The 21,479-nt window shown below is 38.3% G+C and overlaps 1 protein-coding gene across 3 annotated transcripts in view; it reads right to left on the reverse strand.

Annotated features, from left to right (window-relative positions):
* INPP4B (inositol polyphosphate-4-phosphatase type II B) overlaps positions 1 to 21,479 on the reverse strand; it is an 839,852-nt gene that overhangs the window by 432,693 nt on the left and 385,680 nt on the right. For all 3 annotated transcript variants that reach the window (XM_043902501.1, XM_043902500.1, XM_043902502.1), the window contains exon 3: positions 1,536 to 1,598. The gene's annotated coding sequence lies outside the window, so the exon portion shown is untranslated. The remainder of the gene's footprint in view (positions 1 to 1,535; positions 1,599 to 21,479) is intronic.

A 21,479-nucleotide genomic window follows, 5' to 3' on the forward strand; every position in this document is an offset into this window, starting at 1 on the left:
AAGGAACCCCTTAAAATACGTATTTCTAAGACAGAAACTTCTAAAACAGTTCCTCATGTAAACCTGGAAATAACGGTTAAGTAATAGCAAGTTCACTAAAGGTGCACACACATACACAAACACATTCACATATGTATATACTACAGAACTTCCCAGAACCTATGTGGATGTGTGTTTAAAGCTCCTAAGAGTGGTACAGTATTCAGAAATTTTCAAACCTTTTTGATCCCAAACCATTTTATATAGAACAGATCATAGAACTAGTATCCGGACTCACCGAGAACCTTATTGCACAGTCATAAGCCTTTTATACTGTATACTGGCAGGAGATGTAGGAGGGTGGGGTTGGGTGGTAGATTTGAAAGTTTGTCTTAATATACCCAGGGGACCAGAAGAAAGACCAAATGACGTAGGACAGAAATGCCAAGGGCAAAAACTGGCCAAGCAAAGCTGGTTTGAAGACGCTTCTACCATAACCACTAAGACCCTATGGGACTAGGCTGATTGCCATATTCATGTTCATTCACTTACTTTCTCTTTGGCTGCACCACAGAGGGTGTGGGATCTCAGTTCCCTGAGCAGGGATCGAACCTGCATCCCTTGCGCTGGAAGCATGGAGTCATAACCACTGTGTCATCAGGGAAATCTCCATCTCATTTTTCAACACAGCTTCATTTTCTGCTTCTCTCCACCTCTGTGACCTTCCTTAATCTTTTTCAGTTACGTTCTTTACTCACTGCTGTCCTTTCTACCTGGGACTCTTTGCTTTATACTTCAAGCTCTGAGTTTAACACTGTCTTCCAAAGAAACACCCTCTGTTCAGTCCATCTATAATAGATTCCTCTCTTCTTTCCCAGCATTTTCCCTACAGAATTTCTCTTTATAACATTTATCACAGTTTTTATTTACATATTGATACTTGTTTATTTATTTCATGTCATGTTCACAGGACTACAAGCACCATGAAGGCAGGAATAGACTATGTCTGTTTTGTCCAAATTTATCATCACCAAATACCTCATAGATGAGTGTTTGCCATATAGCAGGCCTTTTATAAATATGTGTTAATTTAATAATAAATGATAATAATTAATTCCTTCACATATCTCCCTGAGTGAAAGTTGCTCAGTCATGTCTGACTCTTTGCTTACCCCATGGACTATACAGTCCATGGAATGCTGCAGGCCAGAATACTGGAGTGGGTAACCTTTCCCTTCTCCAGGGGATCTTCCCAACCCAGGGATCGAACCCAGGTCTCCTGCACTGCAGGCAGATTCTTTACCAGCTGAGCCACAAGGGAAGCCCATGTCTCCCTTGGCCTGGCCTAATTGAAATCCTCAAAATTGATTTAATGTATACATAGAAATAAGTTCCTCTCTAGGATATAATCATCTATCTAGAATATGAAGTCGCACACATTCTAAAACATCAGACTTGCATTTTTGTAAAATATTTTTATAATGGGGCTGTAGGTTTGAATAAATCATCAATCTAAATCAACATTATGGGTTGATTATTGAGAACCACTCTTGTACCTGCTTTCTCGTATTCTTCAAATACTTCTACTCTTTTATTACTGCCTTGCTGATTTCAGGGCTCTGCAAAGAACAAAAAGAAAAATGTTAGGATTTGTTGTTTCACCAGGAACTTCTCTCTTTTAAAAAAAAATTATTGGAGTATAGTTGCTTTACAATGTTGTGTTAATGTCTGCTATACAGCAAAGTGAATTAGCTATACATGTACACAGATCCCCTCCTTTTCTGGATTTCCTTCCCCTTTTGGTCACCACAGAGCACTGAGTCTATTTCCCGTGCTATACAGTAGGTTCTCATCCATTATCAATTTTATCCATAGTATCAATAATGCATATATGTCAATCCCAATCTCCCAATTCATCCCAGCCCTTCCTTCCCCCCTTGGTGTCCATACATTGTTCTCTACGTCTGTGTCTTTATTTCTGCTTTGCAAATAGCTTCATCTATAGGAATGCCTCTTTCCTAGGTAAAATATTTAATTTGCTTGTAATGCCCATTATTCCAAACTTGAGGACTTATGATCACAAGATCCATGGAATACAGCTATTTCTTATTTGTATTCAAATTAATCTGCTTTGCTCAGCTCACAGAGGTCTACAGGAAAAGAACTCTAGCTGACTCATTTATTTGCCTACATGCACCAAGCACTATCCTAAGTTATTGGATCAACTCATTTATTCCTCATAACTACTGAGCAGACAAGGGTTAACTCAGCAGGCTTGAGTTACTGAAATGCTACCCTTTCTAAAGAAAGGTCCTCCTTCAGAACTGGCCTTAGTCCAGCTCCTGGAAGATGACCTCTGAGCTCTCGGAATAGGCTGACTGATGAGAGAGTTTCCATATGTGTTTCTGCTGCTCCAGGTGGGCCAGAAACATTTATGGTGAACACCTCTTTTTGCTTGAAGGGGAGGGGCTGAAGTCTGAACAGTGAGGTCAGTCATGTGGTGCTGCAAGCTTCTGTGACTGACCTCTAATAAAACTCTAGACACCACAGGTCAGCTGAGCTTCCCTGGCTGACCACATGTGACCAGTTCACATATGTGGTCACACACGGTGGCTGAGAGAATTAAGGGCATCCCCATGTGCCCTTAGGGGCTTCCCAGGTGACTCAGTGGTAAAGAATCTGCTTGCCAGTGCAGGAGGCAAAGGAGACATGGGTTCGATCCCCAGGTCAGGAAGATCCTCTGGAGTAGGACATGGTGACCCGCTCCAGTATTCTTGCCTGGAGAATCGCATGGACAGAGAAGACCAGGGGATCGCAAAGAGTCAGACACAACTGAGCATGCACACACGCAGGGGCCCTTAAGACACAAAACCTCCCCCAAAAAGATGTCATTTTCATCATAGGGGACTAGAATGCAGAAGCAGGAAGTCAACAGATACTCAGAATAACAAGGCAAGTTTGGCCTTGGAATACAAAATGAAGAAGGGGAAAGGCTAACAGAGCTTTGTCAAGAGAACATGCTGGTCATAGCGAACACCTTCTTTCTACAACACAAGAGATGGTTCTATACAAGGACATCACCAGATGGTCAATGCCAATATCAGATCATGTTCTTTACAGCAAAGATGGAGAAGCTCTCCACAGTCAGTAAAAACAAGACCTGGAACTTACTGTGGCTCAGATCATTGGCTCCTTATTGCAAAATTCAGGCTTAAGTTGAAGAAAGTAGGGAAAACTACTAGGCCATTCAGGTATGATGTAAATCAAATCCCTTATGATTAGACAGTGGAGGTGATGAATAGATTCAAGCAACTAGATGTGGTAGACAGAGGTTGGGAACATTGTACAGGAGGCAGAGAAACCATTCCAAAGAAAAAGAAATACCAGAAGGCCAAGTGGTTGTCTGAGGAAGCTTTACATATAGCTGAGGAAAGAAGAAAAGCAAAAAGCAAGGGAGAAAGGGAAAGATATGCCCAGTTGAATGTAGAGTTACAGAGAATAGCAAGGAGAGAGAAGAAGGCTTTTTCAAATGAACAATGCAAAGAAAGAAGTGACACAAAAAGGGAAAGACTAGAAACCTATTCAAGAAAACTGGAGATATCAAGGGAACATTTTGTGCAAGGATGGGCACGATAAAGGACAGAAACAGTAACAATCTCTTCTTCTCTATCAGAGGTGGCAAGAATACACAGAAGAACTAAACAAAAATGGTCAAAGTGAATCAGCTACACATACACATATACCCCTTCATTTCTGGATTCCTTTCCTATTAAGGTGACCACAGGGCATTGATCAGAGTTCCTTTGCTATACAGTAGGCTCTCATCAGTTATCTATTATATACATAGTATCGGTAGTGTATATATCCCAATACCAACCTATGACTGTGAGTATAACAGCTTTTCTGAATCTTGGGAACCCTTCTAACAAATAATTGAGACTAAGGGTGGCCTTTGGGATCCCCAACAAACCACCCTGTGAGATACTATTACCCACATAATATAGACAGTGAAGTGAAGTCACTCAGTCGTGTCCGACTCTTTGTGATCCCATGGACTATAGAGCCCACCAGGCTCCTCTGTCCATGGAATTCTCCAGGAAAGAATATACTGGAGAGGTTAGCCATCCTTCTCCAGGGGTCTTCCTGGGAACTGAACCTGGGTCTCCTTCACTGCAGCCAGATTCTTTACCGTCTGAGCCATCAGGGAAGGAATTGGCAAAGAAAGGAACTGGACAATGAATTCTGAGCTAACCCAGAATTCCACAGCTAGTTTAAGTGTCAGTATTTAAATTTGAACCCGATGATCTGGTTTAGGTATTTTACCACCACTATGACATGTGGTTTATCGAAATATTTATTATGTGCCATTCAATACATGTATCAAAAAATGCCACCTGGTTCTTTTTCTTATTTTGTTGTCAGGAATGATAATTTTCAAGTTGCAAATGTACCATCAATTACCAAATTTCATTTTGTCTGTCAACAAAAGAGCAATAACTTTTTTGAGTTAAAGTTGTACTTTCTTCTGTATTTTATTCAAAACAAACTTTTTTCCAGTCATGTCAACAATGCAGATGTGATGTTAAGATTTTCTCACTAACATCCTCATATATTTCTTTCTATATGGTTTTTAACACAGGGGGATGAAAACTACAGAGTTAGCTTTAAATCAAACACCAGGTTTTATTTAATTTGGGGAAAACAAAATACCTTATCACAGTTTTTCTTAAGATTTATAATATTTTAAGTCTAAGACATCCAGAATTGCCTTGAAGTGTCAGAAGAAATAGTTTCATAGTAGGAGAAAGCATGAGACTGATCAGTTGCTATTAAAGAAAATGTAAACCATCTACTGATTTCTAAATACAATGGATTAAAATAATATGCCAGTTATGTACAAAAGTCATGAGTTTGCTACATTAAGCTTTTTTAAGGTAGACTCTGCAAAAAACACTTTGGTCTAATTAATCATCTTCATTAGCTGTGTGAAGTAGCTTTATTGATTCGACTTATTCTAACACTGGAACAAAACCATAATTCATTATCTTATCTTTTTAAATTCACCCTAAACTAAGCATTGGACACTGTTGTACACATATGGATTCCGTGTCTCATTCTCATCGCTCAAACAGACTGTACATCTCTTGATATTCTGAAGTGTCATGACATCCGCAAAAGTAAGGAGTCTTCCTTGCAGTGTGGATATTCAGAAGCCAGTGTAGTCTCAGAGTGTCCAAAGAGTCCTTAAAATAACTTCCAAAAGTACAAGTAAAGAATGCAGGGGAAGGGCAATCCTTCACATAGTGATGCTGAAATACATGGAATGTAAACTGGATAACTGTGAAAATGCAAAGAATAAAAGTTTATGATGCAGAAGTATCAATGGTGTTACATGGGCCTGAGTCTTTCATACTTGTTTTGTTCCCTTTATCTTGTTATTTATTAATTCTCAGCTCCCATCACAAAACAAGAACTAATTTACCCAAACCCACCAAAGTGTTGGGTTGTCTTAAGTAAATATCCCACAGAGTGAATGCAAACAAAAGCCTTATTTAACACTTATCATTGCCTTCACAATAAATGATCAAGTAGAATACTGGCCTTAATTAGAACATAAAGTTTTCTTAAGAAAATAGAAAATTCTGTCTTAGACAACTTCAACTAAGTATTCAAATAAATTGAATATTATTGATTAGCAATAAATTAGGCAATATTTTTAAAAATGGAGTAGCCTCTATTGGGCTTTACCTTATGCTTCTTGGGTTCCTATATCCATCCCCTGTGGCCCTAAATGGGGCAGGCTCTCCTGCTCACGTTTTCCCTCCACTCAGGAGTTCTGGTGTGATGGGGATATAGCCAAAGTCCCAGCTGGATATCTTCCTTTTCCACATTGCCCCATGAAAGCATGCTGGGCTTGAGATGCCTTGTTGTTGATCTCAGACAGCCTGGTGACTAAAGGTCAAGAGTCCCATCAGTGAGAGGTTTGGGGATACTATGCCAAAGGCAAGAGCTAAGTGGGGTGGAGTTTAGAAAGGACTAGGAAGAGATGACATATATGTCAGGATGTTGTATAGTACAGAGATCCTCTCTGCTTCTGAAAAACTCAAGTATTTGTCCCCTAAAAGATCCAGCAGTTAAAACCTGTTTCACAGATATTATATATAACATATACACACACATATACACACATAGTAAAATTAGTAGAATTAGTAGAATTTGTCTCTGAAATAGATGTGAAAATAATCTCAAAAGTAGACTTTTTAAAAATTAAACTTTAATTAGAGGATAATTACTTTACAATATTGGGCCTCCCTCTTGGACCTTCCTCCCACATCCCACCCCTCTGGGTTGTCACAGAGCATTGGATTTGAGCTCTGTGCATCATACAGCAAATTCCCATTGGCTATATATCTAAAAGCAGACTTCTAAAATCTTACTTTAGGTCTTCAATTTCCAACCCTTACTGTAAAAACAAAACAGAATTTATAATAGCTAAAAATGAGATTATTCTCAAGTGCTGACAATCTTTGCATCAACTAAAAGACTACAAAAATTTTCCTACAATAATTTAGAAAATGACTCAAGAAAAGTCTCAGGATACAAGATAAATTTGCAATAATAACTTCTATATAACAGCAATAAGCAGCAAGTAAAATTTTTAAAGTAAATAAATGCAACTCCCAGTGGCATCAACCACCCTGACTCACTATAGCAGTAACAACAAAACCAACAAAGCACTTATGAATAACTCTCTAAAAAAATTATTAAAAGCTATAAAGGAAATAGGGAACTATAATGCATGCATGAGTGGGAAAGTACTTACAACATAAATATCATGACTCCTGAAATTAATTTATATTTTTAGCGTAATTCCAATCAAAATTCTAGTAGGGGTAATTTTAGAGTCTGTCAAAACTTTCTAAAGTTTACTTGAAGAATAAAGAAAGTTTTGAATGTAAATATTAATGAGATGTTTTGTTCTAGCTAATTATAAAACACATTGTTGTGACACAACATTTAACATAGTACAGAACTGGCTTAGAAATTGACATACAAGATATTCCAGAAACATCTGTTTTATGTATTTATTCAACATATATTTAATGCCCGTCATATGCCAAGCACTATGCTAGTTATTGAAGTGAAAATGCAATTCCTGCCCTCAGAAAATTTGAAGGGGGAAAAACTAGCTATTTTCATTTTGATAGAAATTGATACAAATGGGCATAGGACTTTATGAATGTGTATAGAAAAGAAATCTAAATTCAGGGTATCATAAAATGGGCACCACTAATTAATGAAAAAGAAATTATTTAATAAGTAATGTTGAGATAATTGCCTATCTTTTGAAACAAAAATCTAATATATCCCATTAGATAGAGATATAAATTGCAAATATATTATGGAATTAAATACAACTGAAATGCAACATAAAAAATAAATTAAAATGGAATTGATTATTTATATTTCTCTTTGGAGAGGGTAAGTCTACTTCTGAAGTATATAAGTGCTAAAAGAAATTAGAAAGAATATAACAGGTTGGTTGGACTATGTGAAAAAACTTCCCTAGGTAAAAAAGATAAAAAGAAAAAATTAAAAAGCAAAGCAGATGTGAAACTATTTGCAGCAAATACAATACACCAAAATATATTTTATATAAATACTAAATACCAAAATCAAAATGAAGAAAGAGCTCATTAATGAACATATGGAAAAATGTTCAACTTCATTAGTTCTCAAGGAAATAACCATTAAAATAATGATCAACAATATTTCATCTAACAAATTGGCAATGAAGAGAAAATGTTCATCCCTGGTGTCATTTTGAAATTGTTTTGAATGCCACTTTTCTAAAACCTTTAAGAGCTCTAAAAGTATTCCTATCCTATCGCAGAAAATCTTGAAAGAATTCTCACTATATAAAATTCATACAAGATGCTCATTTCAGGCACACTCTGTTTGAATACCCACTAATCCATAGCACCCTTCAGATAACTGCTGGTGAAATATTCATCATGCTATCACAGGCACCATATCCAGTTAACAGGAGGCATGCAAGACATGTCTTGAATATCGAATAGATGAACTAATGGGCTTATTTCTTCATCATTAAAATAAATAAAAGTGGGACTCTGGCTTCTCAAAAAATATTTTCATAGTCTTTGATCTCAGCTCAGTTCAGTCGCTCAGTCGTGTCTGACTCTTTGTGACCACATGGGCTGCAGCATGGCAGGCCTCCCTGTCCATCATCAACTCCCAGAGTTTACTCTAACTCATATCCATTGAGTCAGTGATGCCATCCAACCATCTCATCCTCTTTCGTCCCCTTCTCCTCCCACCTTCAATCTTTCCCAGCATCAGGGTCTTTTCAAGTGAGTCAGTTCTTCACATCAGGTGGCCAAAATAATGGAGTTTCAGCTTCAACATCAGTCCTTCCAATGAACATTCAGGACTGATTTCCTTTAGGATGGGCTGGTTGGATCTCCTTGCAGTCCAAGTGACTCTCACAAGTCTTCTCCAACACCATAGTTCAAAAGCATCAATTCTTTAGCACTCAGCTTTCTTTATAGTCCAACTCTCACATCCATACATGACCACTGGAAAAACCATAACTTTGACTAGACAGATCTTTGTTGGCAAGGTAATGTCTCTGCTTTTTAATATGCTGTCTGGGTTGGTCATAACTTTTCTTCCAAGGAGCAAATGTCTTTTAATTTCATGGCTGCAGTCACCATCTGCAGTGATTTTGGAGCCCAGGAAAATAAAGTCAGCCACTGTTTCTACTGTTTTCCCATCTATTTGCCATGAAGTGATGGGATCGGATGACATGACCTTAGTTTTCTGAATGTTGAGCTTTAAGCCAACTTTTGTCATCTGCATATCTGAAGTTATTGACATTTCTCCCAGAAATCTTGGTTCCAGCTTGTGCTTCATCCAGCCCAGCGTTTCTCATGATGTACTCTGCATATAAGTTAAATAAGCATGGTGACAATATATAGCCTTGACATACTCCTTTCCCGATTTGGAACCAGTCTGTTGCTCCATGTCTAGTTCTAACTGTTGCTTCCTGACCTGCAGACAGATTTCTCAGGAGGCAGGTCAGATGGTCTGGTATTCCCATCTCTTTAAGAATTTTCCACAGTTTGCTGAGATCCACACAGTCAAAGGCTTTGGCGTAGTCAATAAAGCAGAAAAAGATGTTTTTCTGAAATTCTCTTGCTTTTTTGATGATCCAACACGTGTTGGCAATTTGATCTCTGGTTATTCTGCCTTTTCTAAATCCAGCTTGAACATCTGGAATTTCTCAGTTCATGTACTGTTGAAGCCTGGCTTGGAGAATTCCGAGCGTTACTTTACTAGCATGTGAGATGAGTGTGATTGTAGTTTCAGCATTCTTTGGCATTGCCTTTCTTTGGGATTGGAATGAAAACTGACCTCTTCCAGTTCTGTGGCCACTGCTGAGTTTTCCAAATTTGCTGGCATATTGAGTGCAGCACTTTCACAGCATCATCTTTTAGAATTTGAAAGAACTCAACTGGAATTCCATCACCTTCACTTGCTTTGTTTGTAGTGATGCTTCCTAAGGTCAACTTGGCTTTGCATTCCAGGATGTATGGCTCCAGGTGAATGATCATACCATTGTGATTATCTGGGTCGTGAAGATCTTTTTTGTACAGTTCTTCTGTGTATTCTTGCCACCTCTTCTTAATATCTTCTGCTTCTGTTAGGTCCATACCATTTCTGTCCTTATTGTGCCCAGCTTTGCATGAAATGTTCCCTTGGTATCTCTAATTTTCTTGACGAGATCTCTAGTCTTTCCCATTCTGTTGTTTTCCTCTACTTCTTTGCAATGATCACTGAGGAAGACTTTCTTATCTCTCCTTGCTATTCTTTGGAACTCTGCATTCAAATGGGGATATCTTTCCTTTTCTCCTTTGCTTTTCCCTTCAATTCTTTTCACAGCTATTTGTAAGGCTTCTTCAGACAGCCATTTTGCTTTTTTGCATTTCTTTTTCTTGGGGATGGTCTTGATCCCTGTCTCCTGTACAATGTCACGAACCTCCATCCATAGTTCTTCAGGTACTCTGTCTATCAGATCTAATCTCCTGAATCTGTTTCTCACTTCCACTGTATAATCATAAGGGATTTGATTTAGGTCATACCTGAATGGTCTAGTGGTTTTCTCTACTTTCTTCAATTTAGGTCTGAATTTGGCAATAAGGAGTTCATGATCTGAGCTACAGATCATGAGTCAGCTCCCAGTCTTGTTTTTGCTGACTGTATCGAACTTCTCCATCTTCGGCTGCAAAGAATACAATCAGTCTGATTTTGGTATTGACCATCTGGTGATGTCCATGTGTAGAGTCTTCTCTTGTCTTGTTGGAAGAGGGTGCTTGCTATGACCAGTGTGTTCTCTTGGCAAAACTCTATTAGCCTTCACCCTGCTTCACTCTGTACTCAAAGGCCAAATTTGCCTGTTACTCAAGGTCTTTGATCTAGTAATTCTAATTCTGGGTTTCTATCTAGGGAGGTAATCCTAAATAGAGGGGGAGAAAAGGTGTATACATAAAGAATTACCACAGTAGGTAAAACTTAGAGATCACCTAAATATTCAAGTATAAAGGAATCTTTGAAAATATTGTGTTATTTTAATTTGGGGGAATAGTATGTCACCATTAAAAAGAAGAGTTTAGAATTCAGGTTTAGAAAGACTTATGCAAAATGTTAAAAGTGAAAAGCAAGTTTTATAGTTATATATCTCTTATATCAGTGGTACCCAAACTTTTTGGCACCAGGGGCTGGTTTCATGGAAGACAATTTTTCCATGAACTAGGGGTGGGGGACTGAAGCTGAAGCTCCAATACTTTGGCCACCTGATGCAAACAGCCAATTCACTGGAAAAGACCCTAATGCTGGGAAAGATTGAAGGCAAATGGAGAAGAGGGTATGAGAGGATGAGATGGCTAGATTGCATAACTGACTCAATGGATATGAACGTGGGCAACTCCATGAGATGGTGAGGGACAGGGAGGCCTATCGTGCTGTAGTCCATGGGGTCACAAAGAGTCGGACACGATTGGGCAACTGAACAGGAACAGGGGGTGGGGGATGGTTTTTGATGATTTAAGTGCCTTACATTTATTGTGCACATTATTTCCAGTATTATTATGTCAGGCCCACCTCAGATTATCAGGCATTATTAGATCCTGCAGGCTGGGAACCCCTGTACAGGTATACTATAGTGGGTAAGACTCAGCATAAAATCCTATCTTCATTAACCATAACTCCCTGAACAACTTAACCTCTTCAAGTCTCAGTTTCCTTATTTGTAAAATGGAACAGTAGTAACAATATTGTCTATTTAAAAGACTTTTATTTTTAATTAAATTCAAATTAGATAATTCAAACAGTGTTAATATCAAATATTATATAACACATATTCAGTAATCACAGATATAGTTTTATTTGAAGTATTAAACAAAACCAAAACATATGCACACCAGAAAGTCCATATGCTAATACATCAATACATTGGCAGCAATTACTGTGTGATGGATTTGGCTGTTTACTACCTTTGGAACATCTCTCCTACATTTGGGAAATTTTCACATTCCATGTTTACACATCACAATGATGGATGCCCAAAATCCTCTTTGCAGTCTTCTTGACATGTTAAGAGTCTAAGTTATCCATGAATGGATACATACTTGGTGAGGATGCTAGGGTGAAAGCCTGTTATGAAGGCTTTTCTGATAATGCACCCTTGTACAAGTCTTCCATTTTTAAATTTATTTTTAAACAAAGTATAATTTACAATGTTGTGTTAGTTTCTGCAAAACTATTCAGTTAGATATTCTTTTTCACAGTCTTTTCTATTTTAGTTTAGTACAAGATACTAAGCATAATTCCCTGTGCTATATAGTAGGTCCTTTTAAATCTATTTTATATATCATAGTGCGTATCTGTTAGTCCCAAATTCCCAATCCATCCCTCCCCCACTTTGTCTCCCCTTGGCAACCACAAGCCTGTTCCTCATGTCTGTGAATCTGTTTCTGTCTCATAGATAAGTTAATTTGTATGATACTATAGATTCCACACATTAAGTGATATCATACGATATTTGTCTTTCTCTATCTGGCTTACTTCACTTAGTATAATAATCTCTAGGTCCACCCATGCTGCAGTAAATGGCATTATTTTTTTTCTTTTAATGGCTGAGTAATATTCTGTTGTACACATATACCGCATCTTCTTTATCCATTTGTCTATTGATGGGCACTTAGGTTGCATCTATGTCTTGGCGATTAAATAGTGCTGCAATGAACACTGGGGTGCATGTATCTTTTTGAATTAGAGTTATACACTATGCCTCGGGCACATGAAAATTTTCAGTTTAGAAGCATATGCTTCACAGAATCTATCTGGCAGTCCATTCTAAGAGCTAAGATCCCTGCCCACCATCAGAGGTAGTGGGGGTTGAAGATCCACCGTCAGACTCAGGTGAAGGCAGTGGATCCTGTGCCGGGTGGGGTGGGGAACTGGGGGTTTGTCCAGGAGCAGTCGGTGCTCATGTGTATCCATTGGGCTTAGAGCTCTTGAATGTGCAGTGTTGGAGCCTGAGCCAATGTTCTTTAAGACTATCATGGATCATGTGCACTTCTGTCTACATCAGCCTTTTCCTCCATCACACACAGACACACATACACATCTGTATATGTGTATATAATCATACTTCATAACTATGTTGGTATAAAGATAGATACAGTGTCATATAATAAAAATTCTTCCAACCTAAAAATTCTTTCTCCTTCAGATTTTAAAAGAAATTAAGATATTTTCATGGGCCCATAGAATCACTGTTGGTCATTGTCAGCAGGCCTACTGGACCCCTGATAGAAAAGTCAGTCCTACCTAACGTTTTCAGGTGAATTCCTTTCTCTTAAACTAGCTAGACTCTATTCTGTGTTTGCAGCAATGAAAGCCTGGTAATACAGATGACAAACCTACAGAGAAATTTTCCTTCTTTCAACTTTGTAGGAGTCCTCAAATTTTCTGGAAAAGCATGCATTACTCATTAAAGAGAAGATGACGTGTTAAGAAAAAGAAGAAACGCTGACCAATTAACACATCTTCAGCCGTTAACAGCCTTAAATGACAAACTTCACATGCATATCTCAGAATCTCAAGCTAGAAAGGGACTGCAAAGATCACTGTGGAAAAACTGTCATGTCATCTTGCCACCCATCTGTCATCTGAAACACCTCTACCCCACCTCCCTGACCAAGTTATTACAATCATCGATACTGAGTTTAGTAGTTCCCTATCTCAGGAAGAAAATGTCAGAAATTCTGTCTCTTGTTATCTTAGACCATTAGAAAGCTCTTCTTTAAAACTGAATCAAAATATATTTATTTATGAAATTTTCTTTTTATTTACCCTCTGAGTACATCTCCAACATCTGAGAATTCCTTATATTCCCATCTTGGATGTGCAATATCAATGCCTTAGAATCACTTTATAGCAACCCAACTCAAAAGACTTTTATATCTACCGCACACACTTGATACTTTGATTTGATATCAGTCTATCATTCCCTTCTGCTCCAAAGCAGAGATGTGAATTGCTAGATCATAGAAACTGTCTCTCTCTCTTCAGATCACAAACTCATCATTTCTTTGACTTCCATCAGAGGAAAACAAACTTGTACTGGGCCATTGTTTTAAAAGAAATTTGGAACCCAATACAAAATTCACATGTTACTGTTTTGGAAAAGAAAATATTTCTACTTGTTTCTCTTGAAGAAGCTAGGCAACATGAAATAGTAAAAACTGTTCAAAACTAGGAATCTGGCAATACAGAGTCTAAATCCTGGTTCTGCTAACAAATCCTGTGCCATCTATAAAATCCAGGTCCTTCCATCCCTTAAGGGATAATTTAGATTCTTAACATCTAATGACTGGATTTCTAATAAAGAATTAGATCTCTAAGTCATTATCAGATGAAGTCAATTTAAAATAAAACTACTGAGCAATGTCACTGCATTTGTATTTAAGATTTCATTTTAACCAATAAAGAGAAATATTAAATGGGATTGGAATCAAATGTACATCACCATTAGTTATCCATCTGATCACCATCAGGTATGCAATTTTTTGTGTGTTTTCTTGGAAACTGACATCATCAACAGATAATTGCATCGGAAGATGTGATATATATAACCACATTACTCAGACATAACTAATGTAATGTTATTCAGCCCATAAAAAATAATGAATACTGCCATTTTGCAGTCACTTGGATGGACACAGAAAGTATTGTGTTTAGTGAAGTTAGTCAGACAGAGAAAAACAACTTTATGATACCACTTATATATGGAATCTAAAAGTAATACAAATGAATGTATATACCAAACAGAAAAAAATTCATAGATATAAAGTAAAACTTGTGGTTCTCAAAGGAGAGAGGGAATGGGAGAGGAATAAATTAGAGGTATGAGATTAACAAACTACATATAAAATAGATAAGCATCAAAGATATACTGAATAGCACAGGAAAATCACACCTGTTATCTTTTAATACAGGCTTCCCTACTAGCTCGGCTGGTAAAGAATCCACCTGCAATTTGGGAGACCAGGGTTCGATCCCTGAGTTGGGAAGATCTCCTGGAGGAGGGCATGGCAACCCACTCCAGTATTCTTGCCTGGAGAATTCCATGGACAGAGGAGCCTGGTGGGCCACAGTCCATGGGGTCACAAAGAGTCTGACACAACTGAGCGACAAAGCACACAGCACACATCTTTTAATACATCAGAAATGGAATATAATCTGCAAAAATACTGAATCACTATTCTATTCACCTGCAATGAACACATTATTGTAGATCAACTAGAGGTCAATTTAAAAATGTTATTGACTCCTTGATCCAATTTTTGGCTGAGGCTGGTAGGGAAGGAATACTGTTTTATAAAGCCCTTCAGGACCCGGGCTAAGACAGACCTCACCATTTTTCAAGCAAGTGGCTTAGTCACCCTGAATATGGAATTCCAGCAGGGAGGCTAGGGAAAAGAAAGAATGAGGATCACCAGAAAGCCTTATATGAGCCAGGTCTGTACTCTCACATTATGTGCCCAAGGGCAAGATGGCTTGAGCAGCCACACTACCCCTTTCTAAGGAACCAGGATCTCTGCTGGACAACCGACCATCTCCATGACAGCCCAGTATAAAGATTTTGTAGGTTTCAATTAGACCAAGGCAGTTGACAAATATTTGTCTACACCAATGCCAGAGACTAAATAATGAAGGAGAGAAAATGAATGCTTTGGTATTGAGGGCTTTGGTAAAACCGGCATCACAAACAGGTGAAGATGAGGATAATCAGACTGTGGTGATTATTAGCTGCACGCACTTCACAAAGGACAGACAACAGACTTCCAGGAAAAAAGCAGCTCTGGGTGAGAAATGTCTCTGGCATTTTATGACATATTCTAATATGACATAGAAGTCATATGAGAAAAGAGAATTTGTAGGATTGTTATTTTCAATCATATAACTGAACTGCCATCTTTTAGACCAGTACTTCTATGCCATGGTACAGAGATCAAGTTCAGGGATTGGAGGATAGACAGGGGAGGTACAGTCCCTCATTTTGCCAGTGTAAAGCAATCACCCCATTTTTCTTAAAGCAGGGCCAGCCAGATTAAAACCTTTAAAAGTCCTGAACTTAAAAAACATTACCATGTACCATCACCTACCTTGAAGTGAAAGTGAAAGGGAAAGTGACTCAGTCAAAGTCGCAACCCCATAGATTTATACAGTCCAGGGAATTCTCCAGGACAGAATACTGGAGTGCGTAGCCTTTCCCTTCTCTAGGATTTTCCTCCCCCCACCTTATATCATTTGAAATAAAAGCAATACTAAACTATACGATAAGTGTAACAAAGTCCAATAAAATTTTGATTTTTTTCTCAAATACACACACACACACACACACTTCTCTTCCCTTATAGGTTATTACAAAATATTAAGTAGAGTTCCCTACACTATACAGTAGGTTCATGTTGGTTATATTTTTTATGTAAGTAGTGTGTATATGTTCAGTTCAGTTCAGTCCAGTTGCTCAGTCGTGTCCGACTCTTTGCGACACCATGAATCGCAGCACGCCAGGCCTCTCTGTCCATCACCAACTCCCGGAGTTTATTCAAACTCATGTCCATCAAGTCAGTGATGCCATCCAACCATCTCATCCTCTGTCGTCCCCTTCTCCTCCTGCCCTCAATCTTTCCGAGCCTCAGGGTCTTTTCCAATGAGTCAACTCTTCATATGAGGTGGCCAAAGTATTGGAGTTTCAGCTTCAACATCAGTCCTTCCAATGAACACCCAGGACTGATCTCCTTTAGGCTGGACTGGTTGGATCTCCTTGCAGTCCAAGAGTCTTCTCTAACACCATAGTTCAAAAGCATCAATTTTTCGGTGTTCAGCTTTCTTCGCAGTCCAACTCTCATACAACTTCTCAGTCAACTCTCAACATTGGTCATACATGACCAATGGAGAAACCATAGCCTTGACTAGACAGACCTTTGTTGGCGAAGTAATGTCTCTGCTTTTTAATATGCTATCTAGTTAATCCTAACTTATTAATTTATCCCTCCCTCCTGACCTGCCTCTTGAGAAACCTGTATACAGGTCAGGAAGCAGCAGTTAGAACTGGACATGGAACAACAGACTGGTTCCAAACAGGAAAAGGAGTATGTCAAGGCTGTATATTGTCACCCTGCTTATTTAACTTATATGCAGAGTACATCATGAGAAACGCTGGGCTGGAGGAAGCACAAGCTGGAATCAAGATTGCCAGGAGAAATACCAATAACCTCAGATATGCAGATGACACCACCCTTATGGCAGAAAGTGAAGAGGAATTAAAAAGCCTCTTGATGAAAGTGAAAGAGGAGAGTGAAAAAGTTGGCTTAAAGCTCAACATTCAGAAAACTAAGATCATGGCATCTGGTCTCATCACTTCATGGCAAATAGATGGGGAAATAGTGGAAACAGTGGCTGTCTTTATTTTTCTGGGCTCCTAAATCACTGAAGATGGTGATTGCGGCCATGAAATTAAGAGACGCTTACTCCTTGGAAGAAAAGTTATGACCAACCTAGACAGCATATTAAAAAGCATAGACATTATTACTTTGTCAACAAAGGTCCATCTAGTCAAGGCTATGGTTTTTCCAGTAGTAATGTATGGATGTAAGAGTTGGACTATAAAGAAAGCTGAGCACCGAAGAATTGATGCTTTCGAACTGTGGTGTTGGAGAAGACTCTTGAGAGTCCCTTGGACTGCAAGGAGATCCAACCAGTCCATCCTAAAGGAGATCAGTCCTGGGTGTTCATTGGAAGGACTGATGTTGAAGCTGAAACTCCAATTCTTTGGCCACTTGATGGGAAGAGCTGACTCATTTGAAAAGACCCTGATGCTGGGAAAGATCGAGGGCAGGTTGAATGGCATCACCGACTCAATGGACATGGCTTTGGGGTGGACTCCGGGAGTTGGTGATGGATAGGGAGGCCTAGGTGTGCTGCAGTTCATGGGGTCGCAAAGAGTTGGACACAACTGAGCAACTGAACTGAACTGAACTGAACCACCTCCCTTTTCCCTTTGGTAGCCATAAACTTGCTTGTTTTCTGTCTGTGAGTTTCTTTCTGTTTTGGAAATAACTTCATTTGTATCTTTTGCGGGTTTTCTTTTAAGATTCTACAAAAAAGCAATGTCATATGATATTTATCTTTCTCTTAATGTGATGATCTCTACATTCATCCATGTTGCTGTTAATGTTATGTCTTTCTTTTTTACGACAATCTACTTTTTTTGACTCTTCACTATCACATCTCATACATGTTAAGAAATTAAATGGTTATTGAGTAAATGACTGAAAAAGTCAACAGATCTATACATTAAACAAGTGGTATTTAAACATGTTGCATACCAGAATTACTTGGGGATTCAAGAGCCTCAGTCAGAATATTTGAGGTATTTTGCATTTTGAAAAAGCTCCCAGATGATTTGATTTCCAGATGATCAGTTTGGAAAAAAATTGATGACTGATCCCATTGAATCTAAGGTAAAACTTTTAAATCACATTTCAGACAAAAATGCAATGTGGCTGTAATTACCCAAACATAAATTGATAGGCCTATGGTTTAGCCCCAGAAAGTTGAAATTATTGGAATCTACTTCGTAGAAGGTGTAGTGAAAACCTTTTAAGGAAGGACATTTGTTCTATTTGTGTGGTCTAGTGTGTGGGAAGTAGTAAAAAAAAGATTCACAGTGAGTGAGCCTCAGAGTGATAATCATCACACTAACATTACCTTTAGTACCCTCATGAGAGTGAGAAACGAGAGAAACAGTTAAATATTAGAGATATAAAAAACATGGTGGCAATATGTGGGTATTAGGTGCAAAATCATTTTAAATTAAAATAGAGAAAGTCAATAGCCTACAAGAATCCTAATGACTGCATACCAGATTCCTTACTATAAACCCAGGAAAAATGCCCGCTGTGATTCAAAACTATGGGCATGGCTAACAAAGGGAAACGATGATATTATTGTAGGGGAAATGATACACGCTTTTATTTGTTTAAAGTTCAACCAGCTCTGTCAATTTGGATATAACACAGCTTTGAAATTTTGCTCTTTTGAGCAGCTTCACACACAAGCAGTAAATACTACGAGTCAAATGCCATAAACCATCCCTGTAAAAGATCATCTTTCAAAACGTGGTCAGATGAGCAGAGTGAAGATGACAGGAGAGCCCTCAAAATAGCCTACAGATGGAGTATTATCTAGGAATAAAATGTTTTCCCTCAAAAACAACTTTGAAGATTACCTTTCAAGGAATGTCAAAGCAAATAAAAACACTTTTTTTCAATATATCAAAAGCAAGGAGCCAGCTAGAGATTCAGCGAACCCATGATTACAGTCTGTCAAAGATAACTTAGGACTTAGAGTCTTAAAAAAATAAATAAAAGGAACAGACTAAATCTGATAGGATGCTTTCTTTGAAAGGAAGGACTTTAAGAGATACCATGTATTGTCCCCTAAAAATGTTAGATTAGAGGTACAGAATGAAATAACTATATAAAACTCTTATCGTAGCAGGTAAGCATTTTGAAGGATTCATTATTTTCAAGGCTGATGCCTAAAACTAATATCTCATTATCATTCTTGCTTTAGTTGTTTCCATATTAGGAGAACTGATTGAGATCCAAAGCAGTGAGGCCAGAAGAATAGGATCAAGGACCAAGAATAGAATCATCCTACGGAAGATGGGATCCAGAAAGCTATTGTGATGCATGCTGTTGCAGAGTTCATAACAAGAGCAATAAGAACATCACACCTTGAAAACACCAATAGCTCTAGAAAGAGATTTCAGAAACCGGGGTTATGGTTGAGTAGCAAAGGCACAAAGATCAGTGTCAAAACACAGAATGTTACTGGGTTGATTTCAGTGTGGTTCCATAATTGTAGATGGAAGGCGGCCACTGTGTTTCCCTAAAGCAGGGCTGTATCAGAGCCGCGGCTCCAGCCCACGTGAGTCACATCTCCCCAGATCGGCACGTAGTAGTACCATGTCAATAGCTTGAAATGAGCCATGGGAGTATTTATTTAGAAAACGGACAAATACTAAAAACCAGGACTTTTTGTTAGTTTCGTTCTTTAGAGAGCCAGTTTAACAGCATATCTCTGCCCTAGAGGGACAAGTTCAAGACACTTATGAACAATGACTCCAAAAGAAGAAAAAATTTAGAGGGCACACACTAAAGAAAATACAAGGATGATGATCCAAGAGCTCATTTGGGTCTATATTAGATGTTGTCTAATTAGATGACAAAATACTTCTGAAATAATATTATGCCATTCAGGGAGATGAAGATAGACAAAATTAATGTGAATATTAGATGCTTTTGGTATATCTATAAATGGATGGGTTTATCTCTCTCTCAAAAGAAGCCCCTGAATTAAAAATTCTGAGGTGTATGATAGAGAAGCAAAAGCATGGACAAAAGTCAAAAAGAAAAATGACACTTAGATCCAGCAAACCCCATCTGTGCTACAAGAAGTATAGAACAAAATGTCCCAATGTAAGAACCAGATCTAAAAACTATAAGAAATTGAAAAAAAGAAATCGAAGATGACACAGGTAAATGGAAAGATACACAATACTCATGACTTGGAAGAATATTGTTAAAATACAAATTCAATGCAATGCATATCAAAAGAACACAGGCATTTTTCACAGAATCAGAACAAATAATCTCAAAACTTGTATCAGTTCAGTTCAGTTCAGTTGCTCAGTCGTGTCCGACCTTTGCGACCCCATGAATAGCAGCACGCCACGCCTCCCTGTCCATCACAAACTCCCTGACTTTACTCAAACTCAAGTTCATCGAGTCGGTGATGCCATCCAACCATCTCATCCTCTGTCATCCCCTTCTCCTCCTGCCCCCAATCCCTCCCAGCATCAGGGTCTTTTCCAATGAGTCAACTCTTCACATGAGGTGGCCAAAGTACTGGAGTTTCAGCTTCAGCATCAGTCCTTCCAATGAACACCCAGGACTGATCTCCTTTAGGATGGACTGGTTGGATCTCCTTGCAGTCCAAGGGACTCTCAAGAGTCTTCTCCAACACCACAGTTCAAAAGCATCAATTTTTCGGCGCTCAGCTTTCTTCACAGTCCAACTCTCTCATCCATACATTACTACTGGAAAAACCATAACCTTGACCAGACGGACCTTTGTTGGCAAAGTAATGTATCTGCTTTTTAATATGCTGTCTAGGTTGGTCATAACTTTCCTTCCAAGGAGTAAGCGTCTTTTAATTTCATGGCTGCAATTACCATCTGCAGTGATTCTGGAGCCCAAAAAAATAAAGTCTGACATTGTTTCCACTGTTTCCCCATATATTTCCCATGAAGTGATGGGACCGGATGCCATGATCTTAGTTTTCTGAATGTTGAGCTTTAAGCCAACTTTTTCACTCTCCTCTTTCACTTTCATCAAGAGGCTTTTTAGTTTCTCTTCACTTTCTGCTGGAAGAAGCACAAGCTGGAATCAAGATTGCCGGGAAAAATATCAATAATCTCAGATATGTAGATGACACCACCCTTATGGCAGAAAAATTTGTATAGAACCCCCAAATCCCTAAATAGCCAAACACTCTTCAAAAAGAAGAAAGCTGGAGGTTTCACACTATAATTTTGTTGTATAGTTGATTTTGAACTATGCAACAAAAATATAGTAATAAAAACAATATGTTAATACAACAAAAACAAAAACAGATCAATGGAACAGAAGAGTCCAGAACTAAACCCACATTTATATGGTTCTATGAACCATAGAGGCAAGACTAGACAACGGGGAAAAGACATCCTCTTCAATCAATGGTTTTGGGAAAACAGGAGGGCTACATGAAAAAGAATCAAACTAGACTATTTTCTTACATCA

This window comes from Cervus elaphus, chromosome 5, assembly GCF_910594005.1.
Source record: "Cervus elaphus chromosome 5, mCerEla1.1, whole genome shotgun sequence".
NCBI lineage: Eukaryota > Metazoa > Chordata > Mammalia > Artiodactyla > Cervidae > Cervus > Cervus elaphus.